General features: G+C 37.4%; 2 protein-coding genes across 6 annotated transcripts in view; one reads left to right on the top strand and one right to left on the bottom strand.

Annotated features, from left to right (window-relative positions):
• The window catches only part of ADGRL2 (adhesion G protein-coupled receptor L2), a 381557-nt gene that overhangs the window by 344707 nt on the left and 15595 nt on the right, over nt 1-21255 (bottom strand). The window lies entirely within an intron of this gene.
• The window catches only part of LOC148131244 (uncharacterized), a 99067-nt gene continuing 98294 nt past the window's right edge, over nt 20483-21255 (top strand). Inside the window, exon 1 of one of the 3 annotated variants that reach the window (XR_015748619.1) lies at nt 20483-20581. The gene's annotated coding sequence lies outside the window, so the exon portion shown is untranslated. The remainder of the gene's footprint in view (nt 20582-21255) is intronic. The other 2 variants (XR_015748620.1, XM_087960535.1) reach the window with 2 other exon arrangements.

Below are 21255 nucleotides of genomic sequence, written 5' to 3'. Positions count from 1 at the left end.
AACTGTAAGTCTGTAACACATAGTGAGAGCTAAGGCACTAAGCTAGAAAGTCTAACACCATGAGTTAAAGTTCCACCTTAGCCATGAAAGTCATCTAGGCCAGTGACTCTCTCTCTCTCTCTCTTTCAGCCTAACCCACCTCACAGGATTGTTGTTGTGGAAAAAATAGGAGGAGGAAGGTGTGGTGGGTATGTTCACCACCTTGAGTTATTTATAAAAAATAAGAAAGGCAAGGGGATACAAACAGGGATGGGATTCAAATTTCTTAACAACCGGTTCTGTGGGTGTGGCCTAATTTCTGGGTGTCGCTTGGTGATCATATAACTTGCTGACTGGGCATGACTTGGTGGTCATGTGACTGGCTGGGCATGGCTTGTATGTAAATATTATAAATATTTATGTAAATATTGATTTTTTTAATTAAAAATAGCAACTTTTACCCAAAATCAGGCAGAGCAGGCAAGCAGATTGAGTTGCTCACAGAATCACAGATTCACTTAGAGATCTGTGTTTTGCCATCTGCTACCTGAGTCAGAATAATAGAAGCTTCAGGCTCAGCTCTGCTTTCTAGATTAGCTAGAAAGCAACAAATTCAATGGTTTCCTGCTTTCTAGCTAATCTAAATCTCCCGGCACAGCAGAACAGCTGATGGTCGGGGGGAGGAAAAATGGCAACTTAGAAGGCAAGTTTGATGGTGCTCATGCCAGGTAAGGAGTGAGTGGGTGGGACAGGGTGGGGTGGAGTGGGGCCAGCCAGTGGCATGATTTGCTGGTTCTCCAGCAAGTGGAATCCCACCCCTGGTGAGAATGTATTTTGCACGCGCATGTAGACCATTTCCTATAAACCTCAGCTGTGCCACCCAGACAGCTGACAAGCACTGCGCACGGGTGTGCAGTGTTTCAAACTACTCTTCTTTCCTGTTTTTTCAACCTCAGCTGTGCTGCGCAAAGCAGAGCCCAGGCGGGTGGATAGGCCAAGCAGAGCAGCAGACACCGAACCAGTTTGGTGTCTGCTGCTCTTCAGAGCTACCAGTTCTATAGAACCAGGCCGAACTGGTAGCATCCCACCCCTGGATACAAATGAATTCTTATGCTGAATTCTATGTTATTCCATACGTTTGACAGAATAAGAACTACCCTGCAGAATAAATTTCACTGAGCTCCTTCAAAAATATGTCTTTATTCCAGAAACTTTGTGACTTGCATAATAATCATCTCAGTAAAGAAATGTCTTTAAAATTATCTCTGATTAGGTAAGTGGAAATGGTCTTGAAGCTATTTTCCATAATTGTAGTATGTTATGTATGTATGTATGTATGTATGTATGTATGTATGTATGTACGTATGTAATAGATAGATGTTCCTGGGATCACCAAAACCTGATTGGATTTGGCAAGTTAAGTTCCTAGCTTCTTTATGGATCCCAAGATTATAATTTAGTGAGTGGCACTGGGTTTGCAACCTTTTTTTTTGCCACAGATTGTTAAACAAATCGTGGTTGTTAAGTAAATCACATGGTCATTAAGCAAATCTGCTTCCCCCCCCCCCATTGCCTTTGCTTGTCAGAACCTGTCTGGGAAAGCTGCAAATGGTGATCACATGACCCTGAGATGCTGCAACCAATTTTGAATTTTGATCATGTGAACGTGCAGATGCCGCGACGGTCATAAGTGTTTTCAATGATGTTGAAACATCAAATGCTTGTTAAATGAATGGTTGTCAGATTGAGGAATACCTGAAAATGTTTTTAATATTCACTGCAAGAAATTGAACCATGCCCTTAATTTCTTTCCAAACCTCTCTTCTGCCTTCCTGTGAATAAAATGTTAGATCTTGCCTTTCCGTTTATACAGAGATACCATCTATCTAAATATTAGGGAATTACTTCATTGACGCCCTACATCATGTTTGTTCATGTGGCATAGATCAATAAATCCAGCCATCCAGGCAGCCATTCTGTATTTTCAGAGTGGTGTCTAAAAATACCAGTCGCAGTTATGCTTTCTGCTCCTAAAGAAAGCTTCACTTTTTGACTGGTTATTTTACACACTTACCCTTACCTTTAACAGATTTAATCCTTATGCTTATGTTCTTAAAAGCTGGTAAGTGTGAAAATGTCAGTCTAATAACAAACATAAATTGTGAAGATTGAAACCAGGAAAGCCTGTGCTGGTAAATCATACAACTGAGAATATGCATACTTCCATTGATATAACAGCAGTGGGTGATGGTACTATGGTAGAAGTTTTTACTTCCAGACCATGTATGGTATAAAAGAGGACACTGTCTGCCTTTACACGAGGAACTGCATTGTCTCCATCCACATTAGAACACTGTTTTCCAGTAAGCGTTGTGTAGCACATTGCTGCGTACCAGATACTTTGATTATGGGTTGACTATTTCAGTGTGATATACTTGCATTAGAATGAGAGATGCACTAGCCATTAGATACAAGATTGATCTCTTACTCTGGGACATAATATCATGTTTTGGAAGTTCAGGTATTGCTGGAAGAGATTCTATGAAAATAGATGAGAGGAACTCATGCCTTTACATGACATGGCAAAAACCATACAATATCCTGCTTATTATGAATTGAATTAATATACTGAATTTGGAATCTGTTAATTTTTCAATTTCAGTATAGAAGTCACTAGCATTCTAAAATATAGTAAGGGTTTTTTCCCCTTTCAAAATGAAATAAGCAAACAGGGAATACTAGCCTGTGAATTACTACTTGTTAATTGTATGAGTAATCCGCCCAGGGAAATCCCTAATTCTGTAGCATCCAAGAGACTATTGTTCAACATTTTGGATTATTTTTCAAATATTAGTCATTGAACATTAATGCTGAGAGGTAATGAATAACAGGAAAAAAATAATGTACAGATGTGTGCTTCTAGCTCTTTTAGTCTGCTCATGAGCTTCGGCTTACTTTAGACAATTTAATCTTTATGATTTAAAAACAGGAAGAGTGCTGGTTTTGAAATAAATAAATAACATAGGATGTCCAAACATCTTGAGTTCCCAAGGAAGTGCTCCATTTCTCTTTGAAAACACCTTCCCCAATTGCATTGTTTAAATATATTACAATGGGTTTTTATTACTTCTTCTATATTGCAAACCATAGTCTTGAACAGATGGCAGAGGAAGTGTCAAGGGACTATTGCCATCAGAGTGCAGAGGCAAGGGTAAACATTCTACAAAGCAGGCTATTTTCTGGATCAGTCTAAAGCTCGGGAATGTAGAGAGGAATTTAAGAGGCCAGTGACAGAAGGTACTGTTTTACCTACATTCCCTCAGAAACTATCAAGGAATTACTGTGAGGAAGCAGAGGTTCCTGACCTTCACAGAAAAGTTCTATGAAGAAACTCAGTAATCGTTGAAGATTCTTAACATTCAGATTTGAACTTGTACTCAGTGACAATAATAAGATGTAGACAGGGAGAGATTTGAAAAGGATAAAAGACAGTTATAGGAAGGAAGGAAGGAAGGAAGGAAGGAAGGAAGGAAGGAAGGAAGGAAGGAAGGAAGGAAAAGAGGGAGGGAGGGAGGAAGGAAGGAAGGCTGTATTCTTCAAATAGTTTTCATTTTGTACTTAACCTTTTTCCACAAGAATTCCATAAGCCAGCAGAGGCACAATTCAAACTTCTATAGCTTTTCCTGCCTCGAATAAAACGTCCAAGGTTACATTAAAAAAACAAAACCTGAATATTTGAAAATAGTTGTACAGTCAAAGTTTACATGTATGAATTTACAAATTTGTTTGATGGTTCTTATTTACAAGTAAGTAGGGCAGAAGTAATAAATTCTCTGCATATCATTGATGGTTTGGGGATCACATATATCTGGAAATGCACTTGAAAGAGACCTCTTACTCATTTAAAGTTGGCCTGAAGTTGACCTAAAAGTTGATGGAGGAATCACTTCCCTTTGCAATCCAGGCTTTTTGTTTTTGCTATGAGTAGTTATCTAGTTAACTAAGGTAACCAATGTTTTTGCCAAAACAAAACAAAAACAAAAAAGCTATCATGAAATCCTTTAGACTACAGAACAGCGTATTCAGGAAATAAAAAGCAAAATGAAATGTTACCAGACCCCCCCCAAAAAAATAAAAATAAAAATGCAGCTTATTAGTAGAAAAGCACCAACATGGAAACACTTGATTAAAACTTCTGTTTTCAGAAGGAAAGGGGAAAAAAGAAATATCCAAAACTAACTGAGACAAAATGATCACCGTGTAAAATGTATATTCGGCTTTCCTGAATATACTGCGTATATTCTTCTTTGTGTTTGCTTCCATGGGTGTAAATGCACAGTCAGGATCCAGGCCAACAGAGTTCATTATCATTCAGAGGTTACTGCTCACACTCAAGGGAACGTGAATAAAATCTTCCTTTGCAGCTTTTGTGTCAACATTAAGGGCACAGCAGGCAACTTTCATTTGTCCTTCCTAAGACTAACTACTTGCATTTAACTATGGGCACAGATAAAGGTGTCAGATAAAGTATTTTTTTCTGGGTACAAAGAATATCCCACCATATTATTCAGGGTTGTAGCCAAAGAACCTGAACATTGGGTGTGCAAGAATCTTTATTAGGCCAAGGTTAGTAATTCAAACATTTCTGAAGTATCTTGCTGGTAGCCTAACCCAAACCAATGTTTTTTTACAGACATAAAGTAGGTTCTAAACATTGCATGATTATACTCGACAGAACACATTTTCAATGAATTGCACTTACTTTTCTGCTCTCCCTCACAAACCCCTCCCCCATCAGCCAATGGGGATTTTTATCAGTTAAAGTTACTTGATATGTTTATAAAGTGTCTTGGAAACCAAATTTAAAAGGAAGTAGGTGGGATTCAGGGAGGAGCAGGTGGGTTTGTGCAGTGAAATAATAAAATTTTAATATCCTCTTGAAGCACACTGGGAATGTCTATTTGAAGGCATAAGACAGCTTATGACTAGGCTTCTGAAGAATAAAATGAATCTCACTTTTTAAAAGCTCAGATTTGGCAGGTTTACAGTTTTCTGGAATATAAAAAACCCACTTTGCAGCTGTTAGATACCATCACCTTGAAAACTGACAACTTGGCAGGAACAGCATTTATGCTGTCTACTATTACTCTCTCCTTCTCCTCTTCCTCCTGGTTTCAAAGAAGCTGCCTTCCATTGAGATAGCAGGGCTTATTTTCAAGTACCTAAATGTAAATTTAGATGCCACTTTCCTATGGGACCACTTTGTGCTTATTCCTTATCGGTGTCTCATGTTTCCTGTTTTGTAAGCTGAAAATAAAATTAACTGACAGTTTCTTTAAACTATCAAAATGTTTTTTATGGTTACCCACCATTTGGAATAGTAAATACAGTACTTGTGTAGTTTAGAAAGAGGAATGTGCAAACGCATAGTGGTGCTTTAACTTAAAGTTATTATATCATAGCCTTCATTAGAATAAATCTTGTTTATTGTCATAATAAAAACAATGTGGCAGTACAATTAATGTTCTCATTCTTAAATGCAAATTATAGTATTATCAATTCGTATTAGCTCTGGAGGCTAACTGGATGCTTTTGTTAACAAAGAAAATGAATGAAAAATGTGGAAGATATTCTGAGTACATAAGTAGTATTGCATGTTTTATTCATGGTGTCTTTATGTGTACATTTTTCAAATTATTTGTTAGGAAAAACAATCACTTGCAAAAGATCTAAGAGTGATAAAGACTTACTTATGCTTGTTTTTCACACACTGATATTGAGGAAGATCTCTTCTCCCAATGATATCTTCAAAATGAGCAGAAACAATATTTTGAAAAGTCTTACCTATTTTACAAGATTTTACTCAAAGATTTTGAAAAATGATGTCACCATTCATGTGATAGATGAATGAATAGTACATATCGAGCTATTGTTTCCATTCTTGGCAGCTTCCAACTTAGGCGGCTTTAACTGCCAGAATAGTTAACTATGGCCATGTGTCATCCACTCCCGGACCCCTCTCCAGATGCGAGTTTAAAAGAAGAGAGTAAGTTTGAGTCTGCAGAGGAAAGTGTGGAGGCGAGTATTGATCAGGATCAGGGCTCAGAGAATGCTAGCCTCTCATAAAGGGTTGCACCAGCACTGCCTACTTAATCCCATCCTGAAGACTTGAGCATTGCTGGAGCAACATTTCCAGTTCCATACCTTGTGGGGTCATGCCATGTATTCTGACTTGCTTAGCTCATGGACTGCTTTCCTGTTCTTTCCTGGACTTGTTTACCAGTGATTCTTGTTATACTGAGCTCAGAATCTGGACTTGCACAGAATCCGTGCTTTCCAAGGACTTATTTGGAGGGGGGGGATGAATAAACACTGTAGAACTCTTGCCATATATGCCTTTTGAGGGAGGGGGAGCAGGGCAACATACCATGATGGTTAGAAGTTCACATGTATGGAAGAAGTAAAACTTCCAAGTATGTAAAAATAAATTGTGTTCTATTGGCTTGGCTTTATTTGTAATGTGTAAATTTAATTAGTTAAAGTTATTGAGAAGCTATAGGTTTTTTTTCCCCACAAAAAAGAACATTCCAAATTCCAGTACAAGATTATATTACTGTTTGGTAATTTGGCTATATGCAGCCAATGTATATGTGACAAAATTAAAGGAGAAGTGAATAGAAATCCAATAGACGAATATGCTAATAAAAGTAACATTGGCTGTGAGCATTTCCATCCTTTAATCTTAAACAAGCCTCTAGGGAAGTGACTTGGAGAACTTTGTCATTCAAATCCACAGAACTACAACTGTAGTCACACAGTTTCAGTATGAAACTTTCATGATAAGATGAGAACATCTCCTCCTTCTGTTTTTAAAAACAAAGCACTTTCACTACTTTGCTCCTTTGGAATCTTTGTAGTTGTAGAACATTTCACATTCATCCTTGAGTGGTAGGCATAGAACATAGAATGCCCAAGCCCACTTTTATACCTCTCCAGCTTAGCTTATTTCTCAGTCTAGGAGTTACATTCTATGACACCCATGGGAGGCAGAAAGACCTTTTATCTGTTTGAAGAGCTAAAAGTCAGCATTAAAATGTTTGCTGGAAAAGAAAAGAAAATCTCCAAAATGTGCAGTTTTGCAAGGAAACACACACAGAACTAGTTAATCTTGCAAACTCCATAATATTTGTTTAGTATTTTTATTTATTTCCCACCATTATTCTTTTTCAATAAATAATTCAAGGTGGTGGACATACTTCATAGACTTTCTTCTTCCTATTTTTCCCATAAAAGCAACCCTGTGAAGTGAGGTGGGCTGAGAGAGAGTGACTGGTCCAATGTCACCCACTAAGTTTTCATACTTAAGGCAGGACTAGAACTCACAGTCTCACAATTTCTAGACTGCAGCCTTAACCACTAGAATACCTGGTTCAATATTCACATTCATACCTCTCAGATAAAATTGAAATTATGCACTCATACACAAATGAAATTTGTGGCAGTTGTGGCCTAAATTTTGTTAGACAATTTTCCCATCTTATTCTTGCAGGAAGAAAAATCACACCATAGATGCAAATACAGAAAAACATATTGCCCTAAACACACACACATAGTGTGCCTCCTAAGGAATGAGAATGTATACAAAGGGGGATTGCTTGTATCTTTACATTCAAATATGGAACCTAGCAGGTTGCATCAGGGTTCCCCGCTCCTGTTTTAAAACAGTGCAATTTGTTCAGTTTGTTGCTTCAAAATATAATAAAGCCCATTCCCCCCTAGTGGTGGGCTGCTGCTACCGTGTTTCTCACATAATAAGGCCGGGACTTTTTTTTTTTTTGACCCCCGAAAAAACGGCTAGGACGTCTTTTCGGGGGTGACTTAATTCTCCCCCTTGCATCCTCGGGTGGGTGGGCGGGCGGCGACAGCTTGGATATTCGGGAGACCTTCGGGTTCGGGCCACCGTGGCGTTTGGCGCAGCCATGTGCGGCCAGTCAGGGCTCCTTCCTGCAACCGGAGCCCTGAGGAGACACTTGGCTTCAGGCGCTCCCGTCTTCCCTTTGCTTTCGAAGGTAAAGCGAATTATTTTACAAAGCCTCCCCTGCCCGAGGGCAGCCCAACCACGTGGGGAGGCTAATTTCCCGGGGCCTCTTCCGTTCCTCCCCGACCTCCCTACACTGCGCGCCTCTGATGCGCCGCTCCCTTCAGCCCAGCGAGCTGTTCCACCTCAAAGAAAGGCCAGGCGGGCGGCTGCGGAGCAGCAGCAGCGGGTCTGAGCCACTCGCAGCGAAACAGCCACCACCCGTAGCCTGACGCAGGGAGAACGAGCGAGGTTAGCGCCCGCCAGCCGGGCGAGATTTGGGAAGGAGGGGCAGGAGGAGGCACACACACACACCGCGGCTCACTTTCCCAGTTCTGCCCAGCCCTTACGGCTCTGGCGCGGCCCTGGCGGGCAGCGAGCGCCTCCCGCCGGACCCTCCGCTCATCCTGCCAGGGCCGCGCCAGAGCCGTAAGGGCTGGGCAGAGCTGGGAAAGTGAGCCGCGGGTGTGTCGTGCCTCCTCCTGCCCCTCGTTCCCAAATCTCGCCCGGGCTGGTGGGCGCTAACCTCGCTCGTTCTCCCGCATCGGGCTATGGGTGGTGGCTGTTTCACTGCGGCGGCTCAGACCGCTGCTGCTGCCCGCAGCCGCCCGCCTGGCCTTTCTTTGAGGTGGAACAGCTCGCTGGGCTGAAGGGAGCGGCGCATCAGAGGCGCGCAGCGTAGGGAGGTCGGGGAGGAACGGAAGAGACCCGGAAATTAGCCTCCCCACGTGTTGGGCTGCCCTCTGGGGCAGGGGAGGCTTTGTAAAATAATTCGCTTTACCTTCAAAGCAAAGGGAAGATGGGAGCGCTGAGGCAAGTGTCTCCTCAGGGCTCCGGTTGCAGGGAGGAGCCCTGACTGGCCGCACGTGGCTGCGCCAAACACCGCGGCAGCAAGGGAGAAGGGGCAGCAAGGGAGAAGGGAGAAGCAACGGTGGAAGGTCTCCCGATATGAAGTGCCCCACCAACGCAGGCAGCACCATATCCGGGCATGCAACAAAAGTACTTACTAACGGCAAGCCCCCCCCGCTTTCCTCCCCCCATTTCGCATGTTTAATATGGGGCTTAATTTGGGGGGAGGGGCTTAATTTGATTTTATGCCAATAAAACATGGTGGGGCTTCCTATTGGTGGAGGCCGTATTGTTGGAGAAACACGGTAGTTTGCATCAGTTCTAGTGAATCGGTATGGACGACGATCTGTTGGCCCTGCCCATCCACTCTACCCTATCCTGTCGTACATTTCCTTTTTTTGCAGCTCAGCTGATTTGTGCGGCAAAGTGGATTACTGCACCTAAGCTGTTCTACTCATTGGGAAGGGCTAGAATGTGAGCTGGAGAGGTTCAAATTGTGTTTATTGAATGCTCCCTGCACACAAAGCATGCACCCACAGAACCGGCTGTTAAACTGATTGCAGCACACCACTGATTCCCCCCCACTGCTTGTCTTCATGCAGTCATTAATCTGGAGTGCAATTTCATCCCTGAATATTTCTCTTTATCATTACCACCACCACATGTATGTATGGATAGATACAACTCTCAAGAAATTTAAATCACTGTTTCACAAATCTGGGTAAATTATTCCAAATTAGATAAAAGTGGTTTTTCTATGGGTAATAATCCACAAACCCATTACCCAATCACAATAAGGGACATTTAAACTGTTTTAAAATGTTTTACCCACAAAGGGTGAAAAGGACATTCTAATAAGTGACTTTGGGCAATGAAGGAAAAAGTTTGGGAAGCACTGGTTTAAATGCAGCCTAGAGCTTCAGAATCAAATGGACTTATGGAAGTGGGTTTCTGCTTCTTCCTTCCTTTGTCTGTTCCCAGGTCAAATGTTGCTCCTCAAACATCAAAGTCACAAAGCTCTTCTGAACGGGGTGAACTATACAGCAAGTCAGATGGGCCACAAGTCTTCTCACTTTGGCTATCAGTGGAATGGAACCACTGGATAAAGCTCAGTGCCAGAGTGTTTAATTCATGCAATGATGGCTCTCCAAACAACAGTAGTATTGTCAATTTTGGGATGAAGCTATAGAATAATATCTTACCTCGGAGTTCTATAAAAGGCTAATGAAATCTTGGATCTCCTTCCTTAATTTTATCTACTGTTCTATCTCAGAAAAAAAAAAAAAAGAAACACTCCTTTTTATTTCCCTTGAAACCATATATCTCCCTTAAACAACATACAAATACTTCCCTTTGTTAAGCAGAAGCCAAGTGATACAAGAAAGCAGAATTTTAAAATTAATCCTTAACATGCCATTAATAATTCCATCATCAGAAAAAACTAATCATTGCTTAGTTGATTTCTGGCTCTATTATGAAGATTTTTATAGTAGATTAGAGACATCAGATATGATTTAATACATAGCTTTCTCAAAGCAGCTGACATCTAAGAAATGACCCCCACTAGCCTTAGCTAAATCTCCTTTCAGTCAAACATCTGTTCCGTGTTTGTACTGATTTGTTGATTTGTTTGTTTGTTTTGCCTGAAACAGAATTGGGCCAGAAGTTTGTATGCTCTGTCATTACAAAACTTGTACAGGGTTGTTCTTTTTGCTGCCCCCTTCCCTACCTCATTTTCTTTTCTTTTCGTTTTTCTTTATCCGGGAAAATCAGCAGCGTCTTATTTTATAAAATAAGCAAAGGATTTTCTCTGTGGATTAAAAATAATATTTCCCAGTGTTATGCTTCCCATAAGTACTGTTGTTTTTAGATACAGCACAGCAATCGTACCACAGCAGTTAAGAGAAACATTTAATCAAGAAGGACCTATAATTGTTGTGCCTTTATGCATAGTATTAGCCATATTTTAGTTTCACAAATCATCCCTTTTTTAAAAAAAAGAAAAGATTTCATGTAACTTTTCATATTAAGAAGTCTTCTGAAAGCGGCTTATGATCAAAGGCTTCGTAAAATAAAATAAAATCTTAAAATTAATTTGTTGAACTAATTTCTGCCAAAGCAGCCATTTCATTTATTTAAAGGCTTCTGCATTAACCATGCATTTGAATAGGACTTTTTAAAGGTCTTATTAAGATATAATATGATTGTCCAAGCTGGGAACAAAGAAATTATTTGAAGTTCACTTAGAAATCAGATGTGTTCTGAGGTGATAACCGGAGTGCATTGTTCAGAAAGACAAATAATAGCATACTTTGAAGGGATTATTTTGCCCTGGATGAAATAATGTAAGATTCTATATAATACTTGGTCAACATCTATGCATACATGCAAACTTATTTTGATTTATCTTCAACAGGTGACTTCACTAGAGGCAGAAATTAGTGAAAAAGTTGAAGGCTGTCCTTCTGCCCAAATTAAAATTACTTCATGTCACATGATATCAAGAACACTTATTTTCAAGAATTATGTGAACCCTGTTAAATATTGTTCACTCTTTGAATTTTTACACTGATAAGATCTAGCCATACGCAATTATCTGAAACAGTATAAGGAGGTTTAAACATCCAAAAACATCCCTAATATTGTGTCATAATTGCTATCACAAAGTAAATTAATTTCTTATTTATTTATTTAATTTTTATGCCGCTCATTAGGCTTCAAAATGTGTATCCTTGATTGGTAAGAACCAGTTTGGTTAGTGGTTAAGGCACAAGGCTGGAAAGCAGGAGATTTTCTAGCCTGGTGCCTTACGGCTAAGGTGGAACTAGAACTGTGAGTCACAAAAGCCGGCTGGGACTCTGGGTCATTCCCTCTGTCTGTCAGCTCACATCACATCAGAGGGTTGTTATTGTGTGGAAAATAGGGGCAGGAAGGAGTATTAGGTGTGTTCTATAACAATAAATTCAGGATAAAAAAAAAACCTAACAAAAATTATTCTCAACTTTAATGAAATCGTGCAAAAATGAGGAATCTAAATATTGATGCTTTAAAAAAAAAACCCTCTCTCAGTTATGGGACCTGACAGATCACATCCCAGAGTTCTGAAGGTGCTGGCAGATGTTATCTCAGAACCACTTATCATATCTTTCAAAAATGCTGGAGCATCAGGGAAATACCTAAGGATTGGAAAAGGGCTGACCCTGAGGGAAAGACCCTGAAAACTACAGACCAATCAGTCTAACATCAATACCTGGGAAGGTCCTGGAAAAGATAATCAAAAAACAGATATGTGAACGTCTAGAAACAAGTAAAGTTATAACTAGTATCCACCATGGGTTTGTAAAAAAAAAAAAAAAAGTTCATGCCAAACCAATCTTATTTCATTCTCAATCAACCCTCCAAAAGACAAGCTCAGGATCCAAAAAGATCTTGACAGACTTAAACAATTCAACAAAATTAATTTTAATGTGAAGAAAAACAAAGGTTTACATTTAGGCAGGAAAAATTGAAGGTATAAAAACAGATTAGGTGACACTTGGCTCAAAAATAGTAACTGTGAGAGGGACTTTGAATTCCTAGTGGATAACCACTTGAATATGACCCAGCAGTGTGCAATAGCAGCAAAAAAAAAACTAATACAATCCTGGGTTATATAAACAGAAGCATAGCATCAAAATCATGGGAAGTATTAGTATCACTTTATAAAGCCTTAGTAAGACTACACCTGGAATACTGCACCAATTTTGGTCACCACATTACAAAAAAGATATTGAGACTTTTGAAAAAGTTCAGAGAACAGCAACTAAGATGATTAAAGGCCTGGAGACTAAAACATATGAAGAACAGTTGCAGGATTTGGGTTTGGCTAGTCTAGAGAAAAGAAGATCTAGGGGTGACATGATAGCAGTATTCCAATATTTGGGGGGCTGCCACAAAGAAAATGAAGTCAAATTATTCTCCAAAGCACCAGAAGGCAGGGCATGAAACAATGGTTGGAAACTAATCAAGGAGACAAGCAACTTGGAATTAAGGAGAAACTTCCTAACAGTAAGAACAATTAACCAGTGGAACAGCTTGCTTTCAGAAATTGTAGGTGCTTCATCACTGGAGGTTTTTAACTAGACAGCCACTTGTTTGAAATGATATAGGATGTCCTGTTTGAGCAGGGGGCTGGACTAGAAGACCTCCAAGGTCTCTTCCAGCTCGATTCTATATATACACTCTATTTCCATATTGGTTAGAACAAAACTACCTCTATGGAAGTTAATAAAAAGAGGTATACCATTAAGATCAAAGTGCTTGCAAATGCAGCATGTCCCTCTTTTAAAATGTAGGTCATACACAGAAAGTAAGGTGTAACACACTTGTGCCCACAAATTGATTTCCACAGAAAAATATGTTGCATTTACAAAGGTAATAATGGAGACTCAAACACAAGCCATTTGTAGAATTCTTTGAATGTTTAGGACAGAATTTGAAGAGTGCCTTACAGTTTAGTGATCGATCTATCTATCTATCTATCTATCTATCTATCTATCTATCTATCTATCTATCTATCTATCTATCTATAATGTCAACATTATAGGAATTTCAGATGAAATAAAATGATTGGGAAAGATTTTATATGCATTAGAACAGCCAGGTTCCCAAAATCTTTAGTTTTAAGGCACATTACAGACCAACATGTTAATTTCAGTGAACCTGTATATAAAGAAGCATCTCCTTTTGGTAATTTTCTTTTGGTAAATACTTTTCTTCACGAGGCCTTTAATGGACTTCTTTATAGTTTCTGCCATTTGGGCATTACTAAGAGGCATCACTGTAGAGCAAATGTTTCAAAACAATCACCCTGTTTGTTGTATTTACAACACATTTGGCCTCAAATTCAATAGGGAGACCAGGTTGTATTGACACATGCTCTTTTGTGGACTCTTGTTATTTCTAGTTCTTTGCAATATATGATGGCATTGCAGAATATAAAGTGACATATTCTCTAGCCAAAAGAATAACAGCAGCAGAAGGTGTTCTTTTAAAGAGCTGCAGAGAAAAGCAGGATCACTCTTTAATTCCAAGAACACTGATACACTGGGAATAAATCAACCCTTTTTCTGATCTTCAGAACCAGACAGCAGCCATCTGCACTTTGGTGACCTCCCAATATGTTAGATTCCAATTTCCATAATTCTATGGCAACATGTTCAAAAGCAACTGATCCAATACATCTGCAAGTATCACATTGAGAAGTATGTTCTGCAACTGAGATATTCCAAAACAACAGAAGTCTTTGAATGTTCCCTCAGTGTTAGTGCAGACAACTGGATCTCATCCTAAATGATAGCATGTCCAAAAGAAGGCAACTTTTTGCTGATTTTAGGTTCACAGCTCTATTATGGTATCAGTAGGAAGAGATCACATCATTATGTTTGTTCAAAGATCTCCCTTACAGCAAACATACGTAAAAACTGTTGCATGGTTCCCATGGACGTGGAAAGGGTTTGCTGAAGGAACAAGTGCAAGCTTTTTCTCAAAGAAATATTCTCATTTGAAAAGGTCTTACCCTTTGCCAATACCTTGTAAGGTCAGAGATCACATCAACAAAACTAACTCTCTTCTCTTCCCAAAGTTTTTTTTTTTTTTTTTTGTAGTGGTGGTGGAAGGCTTAATGAAGACCCAAGCAGATGTTGATATTGTGAAGCCACATGGCTGATAGTTGAGATCCAGAAGGAAGGGGGAAGGAAACAAAATGCCTTATTATTTTATATTATTGACACCACTGCCAAAGGAAAAGGGCAAGTGAAGTTAATATTTTCACATTAGAGCAACAGGCGCTTCATAAATTATTAAAACCCATACAATTTATTATCCTGTCCAAAGCTATAAAAGTTATGAAAAAAGTATGTAGCATCACAAACCATTTTACTTAATTAATGATTTTATTTTTGAAGCCAGGATGTGTTGTGGTTTATAAATCATTGTGCTTAATCCTAACACTTCCTAACACAAGAGAGAGTGTTGGCTTTTGCTAATCAACTGTTGCCTATGGGGCCAAGACATTACTATATCCATGACTCCTAGAGGAAATACTTTAATGCTAAGCTCCAACACTCTGCAGACCAAATGGTAACCTTTGCACATAGCAAGAAATTGTGTTTAAACAAAATGGGGAAAGGAAGGAACTTTACTTCTCAAACATACAAAAGCATGCCTTCATCTCCTGATCTTACTAGTTAAACAATGTCTTCTAAATAAATAAAGTTCAAAGCAAAAAAGAAAATTGGAAGATATACAGAGAAAAGTATTGATTAATGAGCTTCTATTGAGGATTTGGAAAAGAAGGCATTGTAAGATTGACAATTTTCACTCTGGACAACTGCTCCTCATGAGGAGATTATAACTGGAAGTCAAAGGATTTCAATCATGCTCACAGTTGTAATTTCAGTCTATTATTACATGAGCACAACTAAACCCCATTTTTAAGCACTTTTGGGTAAAGTCATTTTACAGCTAAAGAATTGCCACATTTTAAAAATGTATGGATAATATTCCATTTGGTGAATTATATTTTTTATGGCTTACAAAGGAATAAAGAAAGAAAGAAAAGATTTTAAGGCTAAGGGAAATTTTAGTAAAAAATAAAGAAAAATTGGAAAAGTTCTAAATGGAGGTGTCAGAAGAGACTACATAAAAACTCTAACAGATCCAGTGCATTATATTATAATCTTAAATATAATTTTTATAAAATAATGTATCATTGGTGCATATTACCAGATAAATTGTCTAGAAAGTATTAGGGCCTTTCAAATTTAAAACTATATTTTTATCATGTTTGGTTTACAAGTAACAAAGCTAGAAAATTCTGGGTTCAAATACATATAATAGAAGATTTTGAAGATTAATACACAATTAAAGCCAGAGTGCATGGACAAACAATTGGAAATCATGGATTCATTTTTTATTTTTTTGTACATGGAATCTGCAATGAGATTGCTATTGTGCATGAAGATGGAGAGTCAACTTACCTAACAGTGGATGAATGGGTGGTAAAATTGATAGAACTTGCTGAGATGGCTAAATTAATTTATTTGATTAGAGGAAAGATAATATATGCATTTACTGCTGACTGGAAAACCCTTTCTGACTTTCTGCATGAAATGAGATTTATGCTTTTGATAATTAGACAGAATAGATTATAGAAAGAATAGAGTTAAGTTGTAACCATAGGGAAGAGGTAAATTTACTGCTGTGAAGTAAACTGGAAGCTACTTCTTTGTATTTTTTTTCTTTCTTTTCTTTTTAAACAAAGTCTTTTAACTTTTTCCTTTTGTGCACTTTTAGCTTTTTCTTTGATAGCTTTCTCTTTTCTTTTCCTTATTTATATTAATTTGTATTCATTTTTTATTTTTAAGTCTTGAATAAATTATAATAAATAAATTATAATTATAATAAATTATATGAAATAATAATAAGGAATAAATAATAAAGAAAGCATTGATTAAATAGAGCCAAGTATACAGAGATAAAATGTTTTGACAACTGCCCACCTTTTAGAGACAATAATTTGGTTACTTTTTCAACAAAGAAACTTACAATACAAAAAATTCCAAATGCTTAAGTATATTCTATTTAATACATTTGGTATTAATTTAAAAATACAAAACTGACACTATTGTTTTTGTATTTTATTGTAATCATGTAATTGTATTTTTAAAGAGTTTTTTGAATATATTTATTTAAAATGAGAATGGTAATTAAAAAAAATCAATATAGAAAACAAAAGATAAAATGGCTAAACAAGTTAATAGTTTCAGCAAAACCTGCTATATCGACAAATGTATTGAGAAGTAAAATAAATAATAAAGATTTTAGCATAGACCTACAGGTGAAATAGCTGAAACAATATCTTTATTCTATTGGGTACTTAAATGTGGCAGTAGAAAGAGTTGATAAGATATCAGGATGTTTTTCTTTAAAAACATTTTTAAATAAACATTTTTATTTTTTAAAAAAATAATTGAAAAACTAAGTTTAATAGACTCATCTGATTTGAATATACTTCATCATCTTTTTCATTTAAAAAGTTATTACAGAGATGTTGGCCCTTGGTCACTCAGCTACCAAATTGTGAATTATCCTCTGCAAAAAGGATAGGTAATCCAGGGGATTATCTCGTCACAATTATAAGACAGTATTTTTTTTTATCCTGAGATAATAATTCATTTTAAATATGGACATTTAGTATGTCTGGTCAAATGATTGAAACAAAACAAAAACCACAAAGCAATAGGCAACATGTAACAGAGGAAAAGCCTATTTATACATTACACTAATGTTCACTTCTTTATACAAAGCAAATTTCTAGGAAATAAAAGATGCCATTGTTGGAACATAATAAAAGTAAAGTGCAGAATTGCTCTATTAATGCAGCACTTCAAAAACAGCTCCTGCAAGTTTGAACAAATGAAGTGCTTAGTTACAGGGAAGGCAATTACTAAGATTGGTGAACCAGAATTTAATACTATGATGCAATCTAGGATTCTTTCTAGAGTTTTAAACTAGGAACTAGTTTATAGAGATTTTTATTTTTAAAATGGGAAAGTAAAATAAAATTTTAAAAATATGCATAGTATCCATTTTAAGAGAATGGATGAATCAAACATGACTAGATTGATTTGTATTATATACTTAATTACATTTGTTAGAATATATATTTTAATAATATGATTATCTTTAGCTGAAAGACTGTATGTATCATTAATGGAATGGGAACATACCACATAAAACTAGCAATTGAACATACAATTCTTAAATAGTTTGCTTAGAGACAAAACATTTATGACAAGAATGTATCTGATGTTTTAATACAAGAGCTATACATAAAAATAAACCTGTACATTGTAAAGATCACCAAAGGATAACCACAAAAATGGTGCTGATAATTTTATTTTAATTTTTGAAACTGATACTCTGACTTATCTAAGTCAAATGCTGTTAGACAAATAGCATATTTCTCGTATATTTATAAGAACATGTTTTGTTTTGATTGAAGAAGTAAGCAAATGTATAGATAAAAACAGTCTGCATACCACGAAGGAAAATCTGTGGTTGAAATGTTTTGATTGAAGGGAATTAGTGATACTTTATATGAAGATGTAATATAGTCAGCTCAATGTCAACATTTGTAACAGGTTGGATATGCACTTAAATTTTGGATATGATTATTTAGGTTGCCCATCATCTCATTTGTGTACAAATCGTGCGGCAAATAACAATCTAGCTCACAACAATCACAGCTCACAATTTTACTTATGGCAGGATCCGTTCACAATAGCTATGGATTAAAGAAAATGCAGGTTTCATAGGGCCTGATTATGCCAATGTTGCTCAAATGTTAGAGCAATTAAAATGACCATGTACAACATGTAAAAAAAATAATTGAAAATTAGAAACCTGTAGAAAAAGTATTTTAGGGCCTTTTAAACACATCCTGCTAAAGCAATCTAGTCAAATTGAAGGCCTGCTGTCATGAATGCAGCCAGAATCCTGATTAGCTAAAGTTGCTTGCTTACTCACAGATGGGGTGAATTGAAACCTCTGCTCTCTGTATTCAGATGCTTGAAACTATCTTTGCACATTTAAGTAAATGATCAAAAAGTAAATGATCTATGCTTTGAATGAAGGCTTTATCCAACAGTCAGGCCTGTGGGCTTGCAAGAAAGACTTGAAGATGTACTCGCTGATTCCTCTAATGTGTGAATTCGAAAATTCCTCTATTTGGCTTTTCAAACAAAAATATACACCATGTGTATTTATTTTCTGACTTTTTTTGTACATAATTCAAGGCGGAGAACATACTTAATTGTCCTTACTCTTCCTATTTTTCTGACAACTCTTTCAGATGGATTGGGCTGAGAGACAGAGGCTAGCCCAAATCTCTCAACCAGCTAGCTTTCATACTTAGGCAAGACTAGAACTCAATATCCACTTTTAGTAAAAAATAAAAAAAATACAAATACAAAATCAATCCTGAATTCAAATTAGTGAGTTCACATTTACTGCTAAGAATTTAATAAACTGAATTTGAAATTTGTTTTAAATGATTGGCAATGGGTTTAATAGCTTTCAGGAAGCCCAGTCCATTGTACCCTCCACTCCCTGACACCTAATGAGCAAAACAGTGCTCACATTCTTTTTGTCTGATGTTTGTTAAAATTATAAACATACCTTAAAAGGTCTAAGGTAAGAAAAATCAGAGTGACTGGTCAAATACTGAGTGAATCTGACAGAGCGGTAGCTCTGTGTTAACATAATGTCACCTGTGATTGTTGCCAGACATGTATATTCTGACAACGAGAATCAGACCACTGAACACAATTTTGAAGACTACCTATTTATTAAAAAAAAAAAAAATCCCAGGAAGTGCTTGCAGAAAGATTCCATGCAGCATTGTAAACTATGTAAAATTTTGTCCAGTCCTCCTGTTATTTATGCACACATCACATAAACATATTTTTAGGACAGAAATAAATTACCATTCATTTGGACTTTTCTAAAGAGTGATTGCAAAGAATAACCGGCTGTTCAGTAGGATTCCAGAGGTCTCTTAAGTATTATTAAGCCTCCAGAATTATTGCAAAGGCCCAGAACTACAAAGGTAAAGGAATGATTTCATCTGTATCTGATTTTAATCAAGCTTGGCTTACTGTTAAAAGGCTTGTTTAATGAAGACTGCATTTCCCTCCAGAGAGACTCGAACAGGCAGGCAACACGCTCTCAGCCAAGCAAAGCTTATTGCTGTAACAATAGCTAGAGAGTTGACCACAAAAATGTTTTCCTTTGAGTCTGCTTCTGATCATATATTGAACAGGAGGGGGGGGGGGCTAAACAAGACAGGGAAGGAGGGGGAAATTGAAGTATATAACCATTAGTATGGGGGGGAAGCCACTTACCCAGTTAAATTATAATCTGGATCTGTTTGATTTTTTTTTTTTTAATGTCCTCAATATAATGAATATCTACAGTTTGTTTCTAATTGTCATTCCCCCCCAAAAAAAAAAACATTTTGGGCACAGTCATTTACAAAGGATCTATGCCCTGTGATTTCAATGTAAAACAAAAAGGCCTTAGGAAAGGACATGCATCCTTTTGCCAAACCTGCAACAATTCAGGGACCCTGAGATTTGTGAATTTGGATTGCTTGCCTTCCACTTTGGAGGTTGCAAATTATGACATTTGCCTTTTGAAACTGCCCGTATGCTATTATTCCCATTTATGGCAAAGGGACACAGCCAAAGGAATGCACATACTTTGTCAAAATCTTTTTCCCAGAGAAACGTCTGAGGAGATTACAGATGTGAGTGTAGCTCACACACTTGCTTGGGGTGGTGTGTTGATTCTGAACTCCTTCCAATTGCCAAAGGTACTTTGCCGATATTTAGAAGCAAAGTCCATTTTGACACATTTTGTTTAGTTAAGCAGAGAAGCCCATTTTTTAATAGAAACTCTGCTGCCAAAAATATAAACAAAGCAAACGCTGATGAATATAAATATTTGAAAGGCAGCACATTTTGCAATATCTAACAGCAACAGTCGCAAGAGAGCAGATGGAATCCTGGTTCATAGACGAGAGAGGAAGCCACTATAATATGCCTCCCCCCCCAAAAAAAGCAGCCATCAATAGCGAGTGAAATATTGTGAGATGAACTGAATGGGTCATTTTGTCGGCAGCTGAAATGGACATTCTGCTCGTTTCCAATTTGCAAGGATATTACTTAAAGCATAAACCTCTTTAATTAAAGAGGAATCATTAAGTTTACTCCAATTGCCTCCTCTGAGGCTGGTTTGCTAATAAGCAACTGGACAAGGGATGTGTGAAATCAGTAGCTGAAGGAAAACTCCAATAGTCAAAGAAAGGTCTGGAGGGTAAGGTTGGTTGATTAGGCACCGTTTGTCATGAATAGGTCCACAGCACACTCACTGAATAGTAAATCCTAACTACCTTAGAAGATTAATTCTGAAGAAGGCACTCTTGGGTCAAAGTATACATAAGCGTGTGCCTAATCTCAGAGAAATCAGGCTATTTTCTCACAGCAATTAAAGAGAGGTCTAGGGTTTCACCCACAATGTATTTAAACACAGGATACAATTAAACCCCACAGTATTAATATCTTTGCTATGCAAAATTGTCTGGGAAATAGATTTTGCTGTCCTCTCAAATGGAAAGCAAAGCAAATTAAAGAGGATAAGTTTAGTGGACACAATTATTCCTCTGAAACAAATAGTAGGTGTTCCTCTGAAGCTATTCTCTGTCACCTTCATGTGTTACAGAGAAGTAGATCTCAATACAGAAATTT

Source organism: Notechis scutatus, chromosome 3 (genome assembly GCF_049901735.1).
Source record: "Notechis scutatus isolate UNSWTSFEM ecotype Mainland chromosome 3, rNotScu1.2, whole genome shotgun sequence".
In the NCBI taxonomy this organism is placed as follows: Eukaryota; Metazoa; Chordata; class Lepidosauria; order Squamata; family Elapidae; genus Notechis; species Notechis scutatus.
Note: the sequence above shows the minus strand (reverse complement) of the source record. Positions and strands in the feature narration are given on the sequence as shown.